The 17022-nt window shown below is 41.7% G+C and overlaps 1 protein-coding gene across 6 annotated transcripts in view; it reads right to left on the bottom strand.

Annotated features, from left to right (window-relative positions):
* The window catches only part of FAM110B (family with sequence similarity 110 member B), a 137255-nt gene that overhangs the window by 43621 nt on the left and 76612 nt on the right, over positions 1-17022 (bottom strand). For 2 of the 6 annotated variants that reach the window (XM_053559434.1, XM_053559433.1), the window contains one exon: positions 3525-3585. The exons of the other annotated variants lie outside the window; for them this stretch is intronic. The gene's annotated coding sequence lies outside the window, so the exon portion shown is untranslated. The remainder of the gene's footprint in view (positions 1-3524; positions 3586-17022) is intronic. 6 annotated transcript variants of the gene reach the window in all.

The following is a 17022-nucleotide window of genomic DNA, read 5'->3' as shown; positions in this document are numbered from 1 at the left end:
TTACACGTGGCGGAAGGAATTGAACTGTGAAAATGATGGGAATTTATGATCAAGGTTGTGTGGTACACAAGGGAAGGGACACAGTGTTTGCTCATAGAAAGATGTGCCTTTCTCTGTATGTGGCACAGTGGGCCTTTTCCTATCAAGCATTGCACCACGTAATACAGTAAAGATGATGGCTGACTGTTCTAAAGCACAAGCCTGACTGTGTCGCTCTCTTTTTGAAGTTCTTTCAAGCTTCTAGCCTGAGCGACTGATTATCATCCTTCTTTGTTTAGGAAGGCACGGGAGAGTTAGTGGGCTGTGTGGAGGTGAAGATGTGCAAGGGCCCCAGGAAGGAGGGAAGCAGAGCTGCTTCCACAGAAACCAGGCAAAAAGTGAGAACAGACAAAAGCGGAAGCTGCAGCGGGGGCTCCAGGAAGGGAGAAGGGAGGCTGACGGTGGAGGCAGGCCAGGAAGTGCCCAGGACTCCCGCTGAGCTGCTGCATGTGCTGACCTTGGGGCACATCCACCCATTTATGCAACAAATGTAGTTAGCTGGAGAGTACTACTTGCCCAAATTAATTCCTTTCTATAATTAAGAATCATATTATGTGGTCTAGAATAGTCTGCTACATTTAAAAATATATTCTCAACCAATTCATTTAGATATAACCGGAAGCAAAAGTAAGACATGAGGAATAAATAATTTCACTGCAGATCAAATTCTATAAGCCATGGTAAATACTCCAGCATTAAAATCGAATTACACAGTAAGACACTGGTTTGCTGTAGATGGGGAATTTCTCAGTTTTTTGTTCTCAACCAGAAATAATCGCGGGATCACCTCTTTGCTGCTCTCTGTCATAATCTGTTCCCAGTTCTCCTTTCAGAGCTGCTCTCTCCCTAACCGGGGCGGGATGACTCATTCTGAATTACAGGGAAGCAGCGGCAAGTGATTTGCAGTCTGGGTCTTTTAACATCCTCCCTCTGCTTTTATGTAAACATATTCTTGAAAAGTGTTGGTGAATAAGTTAGCATTGTTGAACGAACAGAAAAGTAAGATGTGACGATCTGGAAAATAACGAAAAGTGGCAATCCTACCGAAGAGTTCCTTTTCTTTCAAGTGTTAGACGTAGGGCGTGAGCACCTTTTTTAACTGGAGGAATACAAGTGGGCAGATGCTGTCACCCTAGCTACTGCCTTAGGGTCTGCAGTGGGAATAAATGAAGGCTGCACCTGGAACTCCAACTAAGACAGTTACCGCAGCCTCACGCCTGCACCTGCAGGGAAATGGGTACCCAGAGGTACAGAAAGCGCTGAGCTGCTAAATGCCGTCTGCCACTTCAGAGCCACGGCTGCCTCACTGGCTGGCTGGTGACCACAGTCTGTCCTGATTCAACCACAATATACATAGTGCTGTATTATTAAGAAATTAATTCCAGAAACATGAACTATATTAGATTTTGGAGAAAGTTTATCAAGATTGGAAATCAGTACTGCTCTAACTAACAGATACTGCAGTTTATTTTGAGCAGACATTAGGGTCATCATGTTTAAGTAAAAGAAAACAAAAGGCTATTTTTGGATTAAAATGAAATTTTACCATTTGAAGAAAAGGTTAAAAAAGATGTTTAGAGATTTCACCACCCCCTGGGAGTAAAAACCACTGGCACAAGTTTAGAAACAATTAATTTACTCTTTGAATGAAGTTAAACTAGTATAATTAGAAATAAACAGACCTTCCAGGTATGCGAAAGCAGATGGTTTAGCAGACCTTGCAGCCACATAAGTGGTCAAGGCTGTCATTTATCAAATGCATCCACGCTAACTGTGTTTGATTTATATTGCATTTTGATTGAAACAAAAGATCTACTTGTAAAAAAAAAAATCACCGAATTGACCTGGAATAGAAAATAAATTTTCTTGTAATGGTACTTGTTATGGGTTGAACTTTATCTTCTAAAATTCACATGGGTGAGTCCTGACCCTTGGTGTTATTTGGAAATTAGTTAACATGAGATCGTGCTGGAGGGGGGCAGACCCCTAATTCATTGTCACTAGGGTCCTTATGAAAAGGGGAACTTGGTATACAGACACAGGGAGAACATCACGTGGAGACGAAGGCAGGGCTACTACAAGCTGAGCACAACAAAGATACAAGCAGCCCACCGGGAGCTGGGGCAGAGGCACAGGCAGATTCTCCCTCTCAGCCCCTCAGAAGGAACCGACCGGGTGGGCACCTCCCCCTCAAACTTCCAGCCTGAAGACTGTGGGACAATAGATTTCTGTTGTTTATAAACTATTTAGTTTGTGGACCTTTGTATGAGCAGCCTAGGAAACTAATACAATATGTAAAACATAGTCAACTGAGAAACCAAAATACACCAGCCTTGCTCTCTTTGAAGCCCACCCACCTTCAGAACATATCTGACGGGAATAACTACAAGTATCCAAAATTGAAACCATGACTGTCTTTTTCCAAAGCACAGAGGAGGCACCAGATTAAGCATAAGAGGAGCTATTTCAGTAGTGTAGTTTGTGAATGTTTCTATGCTGGGTATTACGTAGAACAAGAACAGTTTATCCTCTGCCACTCCTAGAGAAGAGGAAGAGGAACAGGGCACGGAGAAGTGTAGCCAGACAGTGTTGGCTCAGGGCTCAGGAGGGGGCCACGGGTGGCAAACTCATAGTGCATTCGAGGATGACACTGCAGCTAAGGCGTGACTCCAAGTTTTAGCAAGCTAGGCGTAGGAAAGAGAAGAGACTAGCAGGAGTCAGTGAGGTCTTTACATAAATCCCAGAGCCTTCCCGAAGCCTGCTTAGGTACAATAGGTGGGCTACACAACCGACAAGAAAACACATATTAAGAAACAGTAGAAGAAAATAAATAAGAAAGAAGCAGAGATTTACTCCAAAGGGGATGACCATATAGCTGGATATAGACAAGGTCATATCTATAGATACTTAAAATTCATATATTCATATCTATATATATTTGAAAATCTTAACATGTGTATAAAATAACAATAAATATCTGCAAATGAATGTTATATATGAGAGCACTAATCTGCCCATGGGGACAGGAGAGAAGTCAGAACTGGGTACAGGGTAAACAAGGATCCCACAAGCTAAAGAGAGAAGCTTAATCTCCTCAGTTTCAAAACTACATCGAAATAATGAAATTACTTTAGTGTTTAACTTTTTAAACTGTGTTAAGTACACATTGAGTATTTGTTACTTAAAATGCTTGGGATCAAAGCATTATACTTGTAATGAACATTACCTGAGTAGCATGTGGGCGCTCAGAAAAGTTTTAGACTTTGGACCATTTCAGATTTTGGATCTTCAGATTTTAGATTCCCAACGGGTACTTGTTTTTCTTAAAACATTTAAATATATAAAAATGCATTACTATGTAACTCTGAATATTTCTGTACATCCTCTGAGATACTACTTCTTAGTTTCCAACTAAGAAATCAGCAGGAGGAGAAATACTGGACACAAAATCAACTGTCAACAGAGAAAAGTGAACACATACTCACCCTGTCTGTGCAGGGACAGTAGGTGAGGTAAACACGTCATGTCTTCATAAGGATGTGCAGACTTAAAAGGAAAAATACATAAACATCTAACTGTAACTAAAAAAAATCATATTCCTGCAGATGAATCTATTGCCAAGCCCCAAACACTAACATAGAAAGTAAGACTTAATGAACAGTAACAGAGTCTCCTAACAAAAGCTCGCTGCTTATGTGAAGTATGATAATTAATAATATTAAATGTTATACTTTCCAGATGAGAAAAGTCTATTTGTCAATTAATATGAAGGCCTTTTTTTCAATGATTATAACTATTCAAAAGCTAGATATTAATCCTTAAAACCAGTATAGAGTTAAGGCTCCTGGAACTAGCCAGAAGGGTTTAGAAACCAGTAAGCTGTTACCATAGTAACAGGCTGTTTTGCCACGGAGAGATCATTTCACATATTCCCTCTAACCCAGAGACCACATGGGGAAGGGAGCAGAGCGGAGGGAGAGCAAAATCTGCATTTTGGGTTTTCAGGGTTTCAAAAATCAGTAATGATTTTTGGTAGGATTTTTATTTCTATGAAAATGCTAAACAGGGCATCTGACATTAATGTTTAAGTTACCTCAGCTTGAATTTTTTTCTGTCCTTTATTCCAGAGCATGTGCTCTGGCGGAGAAATGGTGGTCACCAGGTCACCCGCAGATTTCACTTCAATTCACGCCATGAGGTACAGTGCCCTGATTGTGAAATTTTGACACTGGATCCTGAGAGAGAGGAGGGGCTGAGCCTGAAACCCCTTTAGGCCGATGTGCTGCAAGGAGGGGCTGCCATCCCTCAGGGGCTTCGTTCTGTGACAGTGTCCAAGTGATGACAAGCACCCACTTGAACTTGAGTGAGGGAGAGGCTTCCCCCTAGCTCAGTGGTTCTCAACCTTCCTAATGCCGCGACCCTTTAATACAGTTCCTCATGTTGTGGTGACCCCCAACCATAAAATCACTTTCCTTGCTACTTCATCACTGTAATTTTGCTACTGTTATGAATCGTAATGTAAATATCTGATATGCAGGATGTATTTAGGTGACCCCTGTGAAAAGGTCGTTCAACCCCCAAAGGGGTCGTGACCCACAGGTTGAGAACCGCTGCCCTAGCTGGAAACAATTGCAGGGGATGTGAGGTAACCTGAAATCAGGGGCTCACAGATCTGAGAATGGAGATGTGGAGACATCATCAAAAAGCATGTTTCTTTAAAGAAAATGTTTTCATTTTGCTTTGCTACACATACAATTCAGGCTGGAGAGAGGAGCAGGAAAACACCCTCCGCCCCCCAGTGAGGACTGTGTGGTCAGCTACAGAGCAGGACCAGGAGGGCAGAAGGACAGGTACACCTGCCAGGTGCCTCCTCTTCTGTACCCCAAGGAGATAGTGTAAGGATTAAGGGAGAAATTCTATGTAAATTCTTAAAAGAGGACGAAGCACGTAAGCAGGCTTCCAGTAAAGGTTAACTGCTGTATTTATCACTGTTAATTTATTGATATGGTCGTATTAAAAATTAGTGTCCTATCAGAGGACACTTATAGGGAAAAATAAGTGAATCTTTGTAAATGATGAGATGAAACCACTGAAATGCTTAAGGAAATTCTCTGAAGAATGTACAGACATCTTTCACTTTTTTATTTTGAATAAAACTACAGACTACCCTTGAAGAAGGGTAGGGGTTAGAGGTGCTGAACTCCCACAAAGTTGAAAATTGGAAAGTTAACTTTTGACTCTCTAAAACTTAACTACTAATAGTCCTTTACAGACTGGAAGCCTTACCAATTATGCAGTCAATGAATGCAAATTGTGTGTGCCACACGCATTATACATTATATTCTCAAAATGAAGCGAGCTAAAGAAAATGTTCAGAAAGAACAGGGAACATATTTACTATCATTAAGTGGGGCGGATCGTTAAAAAGGGCTTATCTTCATCGTCTTCACACTGACAAGGCTGAGGAAGAGGAGGGTTTGGTCTTGCTGTCTCCGAAATGGCAAAGGTGGGAAAAAACCCAGGTATTAGCGAGTTCTTACAATTCAAATCCGCGTTGCTAAGAGGTCAACTGTAGTTAGTTGGGGGTCTGCTAAATCTTGTGAATGTATGGGAAGGGTGGAAACCTAATGTACACAGACTAAAATTTTCTAAACCATGTATAATGGCCAAAATATGCTTTTAAAGTAAAAAATATTTTATCTCTACAAAATGCTTTCTTCTCAAATGTGATCTTTTCATAAAAAAGTAACAGCTATGTTAAATTTCACAATGAATAACTTTAAAATTATCATCATCACCTCTCTAGCATAGCTATTTCTCAAATTCTCTGTATCCTATCATTACAAAGTTAAGATGTTGACAGTTTCCCTCCATGAGTGTCTTTTCAAATTTTCACAAGAATTTTGATCCTTATTTTGGTCTCAATCCGTTTCTCACACCAAATCAAATAACCCCACAGTGAAATTATTGCTGCTAACAGGAAGAAGGCAACAAGGGAGGGAAAGGGGCTGGAGCTCTGATTCCCTTATAGGTTTCTGTGAAAAGCAAATGCCATAAAACTAAGGTACACTGAGTATCACAAAACTCTATTGCTGTGAATCTAAGACACCGTGTTTTAAGCAATACAGCTTAAAACAGCTTGAGGAATCCACCATCAAATAGAAGCATTAAACATCTACATAATAGATCCTCAATTCAAATAATAAGGTTGACAGCGATCAATTTTTTAGAACTATAGAAATTTTAGCTTAGCCACAGATGACCTTCAAGTGACAGAAAGACCTGGTGATCCTTGTACATTAAAGTTCAGCGATTCACGTGGATGACGCAGAAAGGCTGCACCTGATGGGATTAAGAGCACACAGTGGATGTGAAATAAAGCCTCTCATCCACCAAGGTTTTTATTTTACATTCTCCTGCTCTTCTTGGCCATTTGATTGTCATCTTAAAACTTCAAAGCTTTATTGTAGAGTTTTTACCACTGCTGAAGGAATATTCATGGCACTTGTCTCTTACCCTGTCGAAGGCAGTATTTATACACATGAGAATATAAAACGGTTGTAACAGGAAAAATGCCACAGATTTACAAGCGATCAAGTTTACAAGGCAGCAAGTTTATGTGCATGGGTTTCACCTTGTAAGCTCTCTGATCGCAAAGCTAGTATTAAAGCAGAAAAGTCTGTCCTTGATGGTTTTTGGACAAAATATCACTTCACTCTGGAATGCAAGTTATAACTGTTCTCTCAGTCTAAAGATGCCACTGAACACTGAAGGAGTGTTCAGTTCCCTGGTAACTTCCACACCAATTCTTGCGCATGTCATTGATGAAAATCGTAAAACATTCTGAAGTTTGGAGAATGGGGGAAATATAATTGGTTTATCGTATTAACTGTCCATAGTCATAACATCCCAGCAAAGGAAGCATATACAATCTCTCTACTCACATTTCTTCTAAGAATGAAGGTAACGCAACGTTTTATAGAAAGAAAGGGGAGCGTTTCATTGAATTCAGCATTTAACTCTGAAAGACGGAGGATTCTGTCTAGCAATGTCATTTTACTGCAGGAGTTCTAAACTAGATGCATGACCTGAAACATCATTGGGAACTGGGAAGTCATCGAGTCAGTAAAATAATAAAGGCAGTTATCAGAGGGACTGGGAAGATTATTTTATACAGACTTGCTGAAGACTTGAATATAAGTATGCAGGAAGTAAAAGAAGTAACAGAAGATATAAAATAAGTAAATACTGTACATTGCTTAAAGTAAACATGAGAATAAAATGTATCTTTTTCATTTAATTTTATTTCAGCAGCATTTATTTGTCCCCTTCAAAGGCTTGAACTAGGTATTAGGTACTGAGTTCAGTATTAGGAAGTTTTACTTCTGGAGAAGTCTCTTGGTCTCACCAAAAAGATAATTTTAGAAAGCTGCAAATAAAGTTGGTAAGTCACATCATATTTCCCTACAGAAAATTTACTCATTTTATATTAATTCCATTGATTTTTAAGTGGGAATTGATCCCTAAGGGCGAGGGCTTAAGAGCTTTGACGTTCAGGAACCATGGAAGATTTTTCTGGGCACAGATGCTTTCCCTGCAGCAGAGGTGATGTGGGACGTCTGTGTGTAAAACAGACAGATGTAGAGTGACTGTGGCTGATGGAGAGGCTCAAATCTTAATCCTTCTCAGCCTAAAGCCCCTTGTATTTTGAGGAACAGAGTGTGAAAATCCACCGGGGAGTTTGATTCATTCTTTCTACCAACAAGCCACCCAGAGACAAGTCTAGGTAGAGGAATGTGTATCTAGGCCAGAGGTTCTCAACCTTCCTAATGCCGCGACCTTTTATTTAGTTCCTCATGTTGTGCTGACCCCCAACCATACAATTATTCTTGTTGCTACCTCATAACTGTAATTTTGCTAGTATGATGAATCATAATGTAAATATCTGATACGCAAGATGTATTTTCATTGGTCCGTGACCCACAGGTTGAGAACTGCTGATCGAGGCTTTTCCAGTCATGACCCATTGCAACTCTGAGAAGTCACTTTTCTCTTTCACTTCTCTCGCCTCATCTCTGAAGCTGTCAGAAGAGCTACCCTCACCCCTCAAGGTTAGTAAAGTGATAGCGCTTTGTAAAATGTGTAAGCCTACTGAAAACACAAACTACTACAGCCCAGGCTATGTCCGCAGCCTTTAATCAGAGAGCTGGGAGTGAAGTCCAGAGACCTGAGTCCCCATTAAGTGATCATTCCAGGGCCCCAATAAGGACAGAGGTGGTAGAGAAATCTTGTCTTCTGGGGCCACCATAGGACAAACATGTCATAGGCAGAACTCCTGGTTGGCACCCACAACAAGTTCGTTGGTTCAGAGAAATTTTCAGTAACTCTGATGTGCTGAAAAAATATGGTTTCCAAATAGGAAGAAAATATTTACCTCCAAAGTCTTTGAGGCACTTGGCACCTAAAACCATCACCCTCAACACTCTTTGGCAAACTGTTTAAACGGGACAGGTCTACAGCCAGACAACGTGGGCTGGGATGTGGCCCAATGACCACGGGCTGTGCCCAACAACCTCCTGTTGTGAAAGTGAAGGGAGGGGATGGACACAAAAGGCTTCAGCGAATGCCACACACAACACCAGCTCCACCATTGTCACCTGCCCAATATCACGTCATGACGCTCTGGAGCTCTTAGGCTAGTAACATTTCCTTTGTCTTTCCTGGAAACACGCCAGTCCTGAAACGGACTCAAAGAATATCACCAACCTCTCACTGAGATGGTGAGGGAGCTGGAAACCACAGGCGATAGTTTGTGAAGAATTTTACATATCACAGTAACACTGCTCAAGTTTAAAACAGAAATAGCTCTCTGTATGGAGAATCTAAGAAGCACACAGTGGTTTTACATACATACAAAGCTAAGTGCCAAGAAAGAGGTGACTCAGATGTATGAGATAAAAAACGCTTGAGATAGTATGACCAAGCCAGGTTTTAAAGTTAAAATTAAAATACAGATTGGATGCAGACAGCTAACAATCATAAAATGCATAGAAACACAGTTGTTATATTTAAAATTCATAAGGTCCTGCAAATACGTATCACGTCAAATACAGTTACTAAGATACAATGAGAAACTCGAAAATTGTGATGTCTTCAAGTGATCATTTTACTATCCTGTTTCTTTCTTTTTTTTTTTTTGGCTGGGGCCGTGTTTGAACCCGCCACCTCCAGCATATGGGGCCAGAGCCCTACTCCTTGAGCCATAGGCACCGCCCAACTATCCTGTTTCTTAATAGGATATTTAAAGTCATTTATTCAAATAATTTTACTTGACTGTACTCAGCATCTTAATCAAAAGCTTAGTGACCAAAGGTCTTTAAAAATAAGAGAAATGCTTTCCAAGGCTTCAAATGATTTAACGCTCCTTAAGAGGGCTGCAGATTCAGTTATGAAGATGATCACCGTACACAGGTGATGAACACAGCACAGCAGGGGACCTCGTGTGCTGAGACCCGCAGCAGGGAATAAACCACTGCGAGAATACAACGCAACACTCTGCAAGGCTGGCTGAAGTATAGAAAATGGACATCTAGTAGGGAAGAGAGGGAACAGAGCCTTAAAATGCTTTATAGGTCAATGGACCAGATATATCCCAGGAACACGTCTACACTCCCCAAAGGTGACTGTGAAACTTCTTCAGTCCAGAGTTTAACAGACGTATCTTTCTGGTTCATAAGCCAATGGTCAAAATCTTAAATCTAGAAGCTTATCAGCGTTATAAGATTTTCCGTTTGGCTAAATGGAGGGGTATTATCACCCCTACCCCCTACCACCAAAAGGGAATTATTTCCCCCCTTAATAACAGAACATGAAATGTTAAGCCCCAAAAGCAACTGGATGGAAATGAAGCCCTGGTTTTTCCTTTTGCCAGGCTTAGAGAGCAATGCATCAGTCCCAACTCTGCCTGCCCCAGCCCCCTTGAGAACAGTCTGTGAGTTGGTATGACCATCCTAACACACCCTGTAAAACAGTGTCCAGAGAGAAAGTCCTGGGAGGGTGCAAGGTCCAAGTTACTCCCATGCTATGCTTAGAATCTAACGCTACAGGGTTGGGATGTTCACTGCCCTTCTCTTAGTAATGACACACAATCTCTGCTGGCACCTGACAGCAACCTCTTGGGATACAACCACACGCATAGGTAAAGAGAGAGCTTCACAGCCCAACGTGTCTGGCAGACAGAGTGCTGGCTAGACATGGTTTTAAGCTTTCCAGTGAAAAATGTTTCCAAAAATGGAGATTTGGCCAGGTGCAGTAGTGTATGCCTGTAGTCCCAGCTACTTGGGAGGCTGAGGCGTAAGGATCACTTAAAGCCAGGAGTTCAAAGTCCAGCCTAGAAAACAAAGCAAGATCCCGTCTCTTAAAAAAAAAAAAAAAATGAGAAAGAGATTCAAATCCAGAGTTGGAAGGAAGGAAAACTTATAGTACCTCATCAAATCATTTAAATTAGAAGTGAACTTAAAATGAGAAACTCTTGGCATTTTTAGGCCAACTGCCAGGAGGGTGATGCAGGGGAACAGTCTGTCTTCCCCGTGCAGTGCAGGCCACCAGTCCATCCTGCCGACTCCGTCCTCCCTCCTCCCAGGTAGGTTCAAAAGATATCAGCGAGGTCTTGGTCCCAGCACACTCCAGCAGAGCCCTGTCTGTCAGGAAAGACAGCCTGTGCCTTCTGAGAATACACAGCACGGCCTTAGCATTCACTAGTTTGAACCAAAGACTCAAATACACAGATGAGCTGTGGACTCACATGCCACAGAGCTGAGCCACCAGTGAGTCAGCCTGCAGGCTCTTCCTCTACACCCTCAGAGCCTCGGTTTTGGTTCTGCCTGAAATTCATCACTTTCCTGGACCTCCTCAGGTTTCCTTATCTTCCAACCCTGCCATTAGCAGTCGCCAGTCTTCTAGGAATTATTTTCTTTTTCTTTTTTTTTTTTTTTTGAGACAGAGCCTCATGCTGTCACCCTGTGTAGAGTACTGTAGCATCACAGCTCACAGCAACCTCCAGCTCCTGGGTTCAAGTGATTCTCCTGCTTCCGCCTCTCAAGTAGCTGGGACTACAGGCGCCCGCCACAACATCTGGCTATTTTTGGGGTGTAGTTGTCATTGTTGTTTGGGCAACCTGGGCTGGATTCGAACCCACCAGCTCAGGTGTATGTGGCTGGTGCCTTAGCTGCTTGAGCCACAGGTGCCGAGGCTAAGAATGAATTTTCAAATGCAGAGTTCTATCCCTTCACAAGGATACACATGCTTTAATGGAATGACGATGGATGAACACGTCAGACACACCGCCTGGGGAGGTGTGGACGGTGGTGACAGCCTGCCTTCCAGACTCTGCATCAGTGTGGACCTGTGGTTCTTTGAGATGGCACCTCCTCAAAATTACAGAATGAAGGCAATTACTGAACAATCACAAATAACTGAATCTCTAAATGTAGAATCTTTGACTCCTTAGGGAGTGATCAATTTGAGCCAAACCTCCAAACTGTATGTAAACTGAATTTTGGAAAAAAAAAACATTGTAAACGCAGTTCAGGGGATCGAATTGAAAAGCTTTTTGATAAACCTCATTATGCCTTGATTGATCCTTACTTTGGCTAGTGTTAAGTCTAAGTTCTTATAATTCTGTGCCATAATGTTTGCCTACAATCAACTATAAATGACCCCATCTTTTTCCTGTTTCTTGCCCCCCTTCCTTTTATTTCAGACTTGATTTTCTCCCTTCTTTCTCCACCAGTAGATGACCTCCCTCTTTCAGTGACACAATGACACCACTGGCTCAGCTGGCCCTATTCTGCTGTGTCTATGTGGGAAGATGCTGCTGCCAGAGCCTGTGGAGTGACCAAGACACAGATGAGGAACCTACAGTGACTCTGTATGCATAAAAAAACCCTCTGTCCTATTAAATTCCATCAAAGTTTCTGCATCATCTTTAGTTTTTTCTTTTTTGTTTGTTTGTTTTGGAGATACAGTTTCTCTCCATTGCCCTTGGTACAGTGTACTGCCTTATTGCTCACAGCAACCTCAAACTCTCGGGCTCAAGCAATCCTGTTGCCGCAGCCTCCCAGGTAGCTTGGACTACAGGTGACCCCTACAACGACCAGCTATTTTTTTTTTTTTTTTTGTAGTAAAGACGGGTTCTCACTCTTGCTTGGGCCCATCTCAAACTCCTGAGTTCAAGGGATCCACCTGCCTCCCAGAGTGCCAGGATTACAGGTGTGCGCCGCTGCGCCCAGACTGCATCATCTTCAGTTTGCTGGATTCTGGACTGGATTCTAAAGATTCAGAGTTCAAACTTGAACCTCATCTTGCTTATATGAAGAAATTACTGTAACACAAGTCGGATTCTGATAAGGGCCTCTAATGTACTGACAGTCTAAACCATTTACATGTCTATGTATTCAGAGCTGGAAGCGACTCTGAGTACACGGGATAGAAATTGTGAGTACAAGGAGGTTTAGGAATAAAAACATCTTCACACGGGAGAAGGATCCCGAACAGGGCCAGATGACTGAGATTTTGTTCAACTTTCTCCCTGCAGTGTTTCCTGCCATCAGTGGGGCTGTTCTTCCCTCCAGAGGAGGTGCTATTGTTTTCCTCCATTGCATTGGAGGAAATGTCCATCAAAATGTCACTCTATCATAAACCTTTAAGAACTGACAACAGCTTTCCATTCTGGGTTGTTAAATAAAATTGTTATCTTTATAAAGGCTTTCTGGGTTGAGAAGTTATGATATTCCTCGTCAGGAAGCTAACAGGTACATAGAACAGTGCTGATGTTGGGTGGCACCTGTGGTTCAAAGGAGTAGGGAGCTGGCCCCATATGCCGGGGTGGTGGGTTCAAACCCAGCCCTGGCCAAAAACTGCAAAAAAAAAAAAACAGTGCTGATGCTGCCAACTGACACACAGTCAGGCTGCAATTTCAACCCAGCCCATGCGCTGCAGTGTCCCTCCTGGGATGTTTGGGAAGGCACCTCTAGGTTATTCACCCTCCTAACATTGGTGAGCTGAGGTGCTTTGATTAAGGGAAAATATTCAAATGAATTTATCATATAATTTGAGAGATAACATATAAATGCTTAAAGAAAGCAAAGAAGAATTCCAAAACTACTCATAAATGACATCTGTATACAGTAAATGGTGAAGGAACTTATTATGTAACTTAGGAATTTGTTGAATGCATGGCAAAAGTTCTTGGATTTGCCAAAAAAAAAAAAAAAGGTTCATTTTTTTCTTTTAAGGAACAAGTAACTTTTAAAATGGGCTTTATTTTTATTTTTTTCTACTTTTTTTCCTTTTATTAAGTCATATATGCACAGATCATGCTTTTTGTGGTACAAGGTGTCGATTCTTTTTATACAATTTGGAATAGTTACGTCCAACTAATTAATATAGCTTTCACATCATTAACTTAATGATTGTGTTAAGATATTTATGTTCTATACTTGGTAGATCTGACTTGTGCCCTTATAATATGTGCTCCATAGGTGTGGTCCCACCATTTACCTTCCCTCCATGGAACCTCCCCCACCCCTCCCATCTCCCTCTATTTCTCTCCTTCGTCCTAGGCTATAGTTGTGATCTATCTTTCATAAGAAATTGTGAGTAATTATAAATGAGTTTCATAAAAGTATTGAGTACATTGGATACTTTTTCTTCCATTCTTGAGATATTTTACTAAGAAGAATTATTTGCAGATGGGAGTCCCCTCCCCTAAATTCCTTTAAAGGAATTTTAGGGCAAAAGAATGAAAGGATTCTAGGCAAGAAGCAACCCATCAACTCTGATGAGCTGGATGTGTAGAGAATACCCAGGGCGTCGTGGACACGGACTTCAGGAAGTATGGAGAGCCCAGGTGAGAGGTGGCTTTGGAGTTTAAACCTGATCAGTAGGTAACTAGGAGAAACAAGGTTTTGGAGCATGGAAGTACAATGAAAAGAGCATTTGTGAAAACTTTCTGCCTCCTACATGGACTGGGGTGGGAGTGGTCAGTAATGGAAGCTGTTTGGTGATAAAGAGCAGGCTCAAAGGAAGAGTCAGCAGGTCCGGACACCTGAACAGGCAGGCCTGGTGAAGGACAGAGTCCCCAGGAGGCTTCCTCCCCAAAGAAGACTCCCCAGTGACCGTTACAATGAAAGCTGTCTCTTGTTGACCAAGGATGACACACAGTTTGGATGTGAATTCATCCTACGGAGAGTTAAGTCCCAAGGGACTCAAAGAAAGGTAAGAGAGAAGTATTTCAGGACAATGATGAACCTGCACTGCCTAAGGCTCTGGGAGTCAGCCCAGACGGTACAGACACAGCGGCCTCTCCTCCCCTACCTGACACAGGGCTTTCCCAAAGAAAAGAAATTTCCCAAAGAAAAATTCAGATTAGGAGTATTTGTAGGATTTCTGTTGCATCTTTGAACCTGGACACACACACATATATCCAGAATTGAATATTTAACGTACTTTTATCTTACGTAAGAGAGGGACCAGTGTGGAGAGGCTACTTTGGAGCTCATGGATCACAAGCTCTAACCAGTAACCACAAACTTCTCTGGTAGTCAGCACCCATGAACATTTTCTGGTTCCACACGTACAGGTGCTTGACAGGTTAGGAAGGAAACAGGATGATCTTGAAAGCCTAGTTTTCCTACCAGTACAACTGCAAGTACCTCTGTCTGACCTGTGTGCTCCTAACGGCCTTGTTCCCTCTTCCCCACTCCTACCGACTGAAGACCTTCACATTTTCTATGGGTCGTTTTAACGTTCCTTTAGACATCCATGTTCCTTGTGACCTTCCCACCCTACCTTCACCACCGCCCAACTTCCCACAGCCAGCTTTCCCGTTGCATTTATGAGCCTGTCATTGTAAAGAGATCAAGGTCTGGTAGGGTCTGACAGACAAGCCTTAGGTAGGCTTGGGCTCTGTACCCAGTGTGTGTCCAATTACATGGCCGCCCTTCAGTCTCAAGTTTAACCTCTAATTCCCATAACCCTCAACCGCACAAGAAGATTCTAAAACTTTTCCATGGGGCCAGTGGAGATGACACAGTAATGTCTCAAGCACAGTGTCACCAAGCAGTCCCTCCACAGCCCTGGACCTAACCACAGACCAACCTTCCTTCCCATTGACCTTTGAAATACAAACATTTACAATGACCCAATTTACATTTTAACAGCCATTGATAACAAAAATTTTGCATATAGTAACATAATCTTTCATTTGGTTAAAATAACATTTTAAATATGTCAGATAACTGGTAGCTTAACAATTTAAATTGTAGTCAATAGTTCTTCTTGAACTTAATAATAAATATGTATTAAATTCTCAAAAAATAGAATTATACCTTCTTTTTCTTTCTTTTGCCTTTGAGACAGAGTCTCACTCTTGTTGCTCAGGCTACAGTGCCATGGCTTCAGCCTAGTTCACAGGAACTTCCAACTCCTGGGTTCAAGTGATCCTCCTACCTCAGCTTTCTGAGTGGCTGGGACTACAGGCGCCAGCCACAACACCTGGCTAATTTTTCTATTTTTAGTAGAGATGAGGTCTTGCTGTTGCTCAGGCTGGTCTCAAACTCCTGAGCTCAAGAGTTCCTCCCACCTCAGCCTCCCACAGAGCTAGGATTACAGGTGTGAGCCACTGCACCCAGCCTATTATTCTTTTGTTTGAATACAGGCGTCTTTTCTTTTAGAGAGTGGACTATCTCTATATTGATCCTTACAGAAACCTATATTATTTTTGTGACTAAAGAGAAAAAAATTCTAAAATTCCAGCTCCTTTCCCCAGAGAATGCCCTTTCCTCTTTCTCTTCATTTTAAATAAGTAGCGAGCAAGCTGGCTCCACTGGACAGCGTGGTAGGTTCCATTGCCAGGGCTGACTCCCCCTTGTTCTGAAGGCGGCCTCCCTCTAGGTCAGCTGAGATGGGCCCAGAGGAGCCATACCTGCCTTTGAAGGTCAGCTGAGATGGCCCCAGAGGAGCCATACCTGCCGGTGCTGAGAGAACCTGAGCTCTGAGTCATCCTCTTGGCAAAGACAGGATTTGGGAGAGGCAAAAGTCAGGGATGCTGGCGAGAAAGGCAGATGGGTCATGGACAGGGCACAAACCACTCACTCTGAAGGCCTGGCTTTAGGAAACATGAAATAGGAAAAAAGGATTGTTTGAGGGAAAACCAGTGTGTATTTTGGTCAGCCCCATTCAGCGCACAAAAACTGTGTGAGAGCTTTTGTGCTCCCAGTAATTTCTCAAATACCTCAGTGCTCACAATATCAAAGAACAAAAATCTGTCCCAGTTGAGATTTGAAAAAGGAAACTTTCAAGGAGAAACTGACTTTATCAATGACTTCAGTTTGATTAAGATAACAAGAAACTAAAAACAAAGGGAGCCTTCAAGCTAATTTCCTGAAGTTGCAATCACGGGAACACACAAAGAACTTGATGCTGCGCACCCCTTTCAAAACAACTGATATTTAAATCACTCAGGTTTTAAGTTCCAGGGTGAAAAAACAAAAAAGTTGAACCAAAAGAATACTCCAAGATTATTTTATTACACGCCTTCATTTTCCTTTTCAGTTTTCTTAAACAAGGGATCACTTTTTAAAAAGTCCCAGTTGGTTCACTAAAAACAAAGTAATCTTACATGAGCATGTGGAAAGTAGTGAAAAGTTCCAATGTATGTATTCCTAAAGCTTATCCATAATTTGAGAGTTTAGAAAAGAGAAATTTGAATACACTTTAAATGCAATAATAGCCTGAACATTAAAAACACTTGGATATGGATAAGAGAAAAATTGTGCTTTCCGTAACATTCTTTAGAGCACTTAAAAATAGTTCTAACTAATGTATCAGAAAACTAATATTTAAAAAAAAAAAAAAGTAAAAGTAATTGACACACACTGACCTGACGTAATAATCTGAGAAATAAGATACTGGGGCTAAAAC

Source organism: Nycticebus coucang, chromosome 13 (assembly GCF_027406575.1).
Source record: "Nycticebus coucang isolate mNycCou1 chromosome 13, mNycCou1.pri, whole genome shotgun sequence".
Lineage (NCBI taxonomy): Eukaryota > Metazoa > Chordata > Mammalia > Primates > Lorisidae > Nycticebus > Nycticebus coucang.
This window is presented reverse-complemented; position numbering and strand designations above follow the sequence as displayed.